We start from the raw sequence: 4,620 nt of genomic DNA, 5'->3' as shown, positions 1-4,620 counted from the left end.
GTCATGTATAGCCTTTACTTTTGACTTGTCTGGCTGAATCCCCTCTGTAGAGATCTTGACTCCGAGGAATGTGATTTCATTGACACTGAACTGACATTTGTCTTTATTTAGTTTGAGCCCATACTGCTGTATTCTCTGAAGTGTTTTCTCCAGTCTGGTGTCGTGCTCCCCCTGAGTGGAGCCCCATATTACCAGATCATCCACGTAGACCCGCACTCCCTCCAGGCCCTCGATGATTTGCTCCATTGCTCTGTGAAAGATTTCTGGGGCGGAGCTAATAGCAAAGGGCAGACGTTGGTAGGAGTATCGACCAAACGGGGTGTTAAAAGTGCACAGCTTAGCACTTTCTTCATCAAGTTTCAACTGCCAGAAACCATGTGAGGCGTCCATTTTGGAGAAGACTTTCGCTTCTGTCATTTCGCTGACTATTTCCTCTCTCTTTGGAATTTGGTAGTGCTCTCTTTTGATATTGGCTTTAAGGTCCTTGGGATCCATGCAGACACGCCATTTATCAGTTTTCTTTGAATTGACGCAGACCATGGAATTTACCCAGTCAGTCGGTTCCTCAATCTTCTTTATGACAGCTAGTCTCTCCATGCAGTCTAGCTCTTTCCTCAGTTTTTCACGGAGAGCCAGTGGAACTGCGTGAATCACAGGTTGTGCATCCTCTCTCAGTTTGATGGAGTGTGTAAAGGACAGTGCTCCGAAACCCTGAAATACATCTGCATATTTGTGTGCTATAGTCTCATGAGTCAGATTTGTAATATCTTGGGGCGCACTCTGCACACAGTTCAGTTCATTGATAGTATAGACTCGTTTTACCAAGCCCAAATCCACACAGGCCTTATCCCCCAACAGTGACTCATGTCCTTCAGGCACTATAACAAAGGTCAAAGGGTGAATGTGATTTTTTTACCTTAACATTCAGCCTACACGTTCCTTTTGTTTCAATGCTTTGTCCATTGTATGCCTTCAAAGACACTGTCTTGTTCAGTATTTTAGGTTGCGCTTTGAGATCCTGTGCATCACTCCAACTTATGAGGTTTGCCTTAGCACCTGTATCTAGCTTAAAGGGAAGAATGGTGCCATTTACCAGCAAGGGAGCTATCCAAACTTCAGTCTTTGGTCCTACAGAGTGCACTTCATTAGCATTTTTGCCCTGTTTTGACTCATTTTGCACCATTCCAACAAACACAGTCTCTGCTCCTGTCTCTTCTGTCTCAATAGCATGCACTGTCTTTTTACCTTCAGTTTTCTCTTCCCAAAAACACATCTTGGCAAAGTGATTCCTGCCTTTACATTTTGCACAGTTCTTCCCATAAGCAGGACACTGTCTGGCTACGTGTTTATTACCGCACCGTCTGCATTCATAAGGCATCATCGTCTTGAACTCCGTGGGCCCTCTTGTGTCCCTTTTGTGTACCACATCCACCGGCAGGTTTTTCAGCCCCAGGGTGCTCCCGCCCGCTGCTGTGCTGCTCCCTTCGAAAGTTTTCGTGTGCATGGCTGAGAGTTCACTAGCATAACATATTTTCACTGCTGCATCCAAATTTAGATCATTGGGCCAGAAATTCGTGACCAAATGCGTGAGTGCGGTCTGGGTACTCACGCATCTGGCCGTTGGAAATGCCGGCGTTCAGCATGCACAGCGCATGCGGGGAACGCCGGCATTTCCAGTCCTCGGAATGAAGGGGTTCATAGGCACAGCACGTGCGACTGCACAGGCAGCGCTTGCGCAGTGAACTTTGTCGATTTCATTCATGGATTCAGTGAGGGTAAGTCCTTACAAGTTACACTTGAAAAAAGCATGTGTAAAGTTGTTCCAAGGCTACGGAGGAAGATATATTTTATCGTGGAGCTTCTGAAAGGCAATATTTTTGTTTGGGAAAGGGAGGGAAGTTATTTTAAGAAATTTTAAGTAAGTTTTAAAGTTTACATTTTTTTTTTAAACGGGTTTTCAGAACGGTAGGTAGAAGGAGCAATTGTGGCTGTGTGAATTGAATGTGAAAATGAGTGTTCTAAAATGAGTAATGTAACATTTCCAGCACTTTTAAGAAAGAAACTTTTCATCAGTAATAAGTAATTATGTATGTATGTCTGCATATATTCCTTTACGTATATGTATGTATGTTTTATATTCCTTTACTTATGTGTATGAATGTATGTTTTTAATTATGATTTTCCAATAAGTTACTTTCTCTGAAAGTCATAATTAAATAATACATTCATACACATAAGTAAAGGAATATATACATAACACGCAAAGGAATATATACAGACACACATACTTTCAGAAGCTCCACGATAAGAAATATCTTCCTCCGCAGCCTCTGGAGCAACTGTACCCATGCTTTTATCATGTGTAAGTTGTAAGGACTTGACCTCACTGAAAGCATGAATGAAAGTGGCGAATTTTACTGCGCACGCGTTCTGCCTCTGAACCCCTTCGTTCAGAGGACAGGAAATGCCGGTTTTCCCCGCATGCGCTGTGCATGCTGAAAACCGGCATTTCTTCCAGCCAGACGCGTAAGTACCCCGACCGTACTCGCGTATTTGGAAGGGAATTACTGGGCCAACATTTTACATGTCAATAAAATGAAAAATTTAACAATTGCAAGATTTGCCCCCTCGCATCTGCGACTGAGGGTCCAAGGAGGTGCATTGCGCAAGAGGTCATCGTCGTACGTATCCTCACACTGTTCCCTTTCGGGAACTGTATGAAGTGGTGGAAGGATTTATGGCCGTGATTAACGCTCATTCCGTGACCGTAACCATCTTTGAACCAGCCATTAGGGTGGTTAGTCCTATGGCGTGAGGGTTTTACGGGCTCCCACAACCCATCTGAGGCGGGGGGGGGGGCCACCCACACCCACGGACGCAAGTATCCCGCTGGATGTCCACCCAGAATTTATAGTTGGAGCTCCGACTCCACTTGCCGGGACTGTCTGGAGTGGGGTTCGAAACCCTACTCCTTCTGGCCCAGCGGCGGGGATGCTTACTGCTACGCAAAAGGCCCACTCCGCACAAAAGGTGACACCCATACGTTTCCTGCGCCTTTTCCCTCCCCGTGACTGGAGCCCTATGCTGCCACTTGAAAGACCAAGCTATCATCTGCCCTTTTTGCGGCGCCTTTGACTTCTCATTACCAATGATGAGCAGGCGCTGCGCCTCCACCTCCTTGAGGAGATTGCTGAGGTCATCATCAGTTCAATTGTGAGTTCTTTTAATGCTGTGAATTGTGCTCATTCCAGCCATTTCACATTGCTAATCGGATTGGGCCTTTGGCATAGCGGTAGGATCCCCGCCGCTGGGCCAAATCAGGGTAGGGTTTCGAACCCCGCTCCAGACAGTCCCGGCAAGTGGAGTCGGAGCTCCGGCTCTAAATTCTGGGTTGACATCCAGTGGGATATTTGTGTCCGTGGGTGTGGGTGGCCCCCCTCCTTGTATAGCTTGTGGGAGCCCGTAAAACCCTCCCGCCATAGGACTAACCGCCCTGATGGCTGGTTCAAAGATGGTTACGGTCACGGAATGAGCGTTAATCATGGCCATAAATCCTTCCACCACTTCATACAGTTCCCCAAAGGGAACAGTGTGAAGACACGTATGACGACGACATTGCTAAATAAATAAATGGAATTAAAAAAATTCTTTTAGGGCTTTTAAAAGTCTTTAAATTGCTTTAATTCTGTTTAAAACTACTTCAGATTCTTCAAAATAATGTAAACGTTTTTAAAAGTTTATAAAAGTTTCCAAAAGCTTCAGAAAACTTCCAAAAACCTATTTAAACTGCTGCTTTGCATGTAAAAATGCTTAGCAGCTTGGCAGAAACATTGGGGGCATGTCCTGTTAAACTGAGACCTCAAGGGGCGTGTCTCAGTTGCACAGCGCGCTACAGGCTTCGCGCTGGCTGCACTCCTGGGCGGCGTGACGTCAGACGCTGCCCGGGAGTCAACATTTTAAAACAGCAATTCCAGGCGTCCCTGAAGCTCAACGGCCGGCGCTTCGGGTAAGTGCAGATCGGGGGCTTACACGCGCGGCAAGCCCCCGACTCGAACTTCTGGGCCATTGTCTCTCAGCATTCTCTCTCCCACCTTCTTGTCGAGTATTCCAAGAACGACTTGATCACGTATCATCGATTCCTTCAGGTTCCTAAAGTTGCATGTTTGTGCTTTAATTTTCAAGTCCATTAAAAAAAATCAAAGGATTCCCCTTGCTTTTGCACGCGGGAGCGAAACACGAATTTCTCATACGTTTCATTCTTTTTTGGAGTGCAGTATTCGTCGAACCGTTCTATCACCTTGTCCAGATCATTTTTATCATCTTTGGCTGCAAACGTAAATGTGTTAAACAGCTCGATTGCCTGCGAGCCAGCCACTGTTAGCAACAAAGCTACTTTACGTGTTCCAGAGCTAGTCGAAGCGTCAATCGCTGTGAGGTAGAGAAGAAAGCGTTGCTTGAAGACATGCCAATTTTCATCCACATTTCCTTCTAGTTGCAGGCTAGCCGGTGGTTTTATTCCTTCCATTGTTGTAGTATGTCCTTATCGTGAGTTCCTTAAATCCTGGTGCCATGTAATGTTATCTTAATAATGTAATTACGAGTCTCCCAAGCAGTTGTAGT

This window comes from Somniosus microcephalus, chromosome 10 (genome assembly GCF_052327205.1).
Source record: "Somniosus microcephalus isolate GS21.2 chromosome 10, FLI_Smic_1.0, whole genome shotgun sequence".
Classification (NCBI taxonomy): domain Eukaryota; kingdom Metazoa; phylum Chordata; class Chondrichthyes; order Squaliformes; family Somniosidae; genus Somniosus; species Somniosus microcephalus.
Note: the sequence above shows the minus strand (reverse complement) of the source record.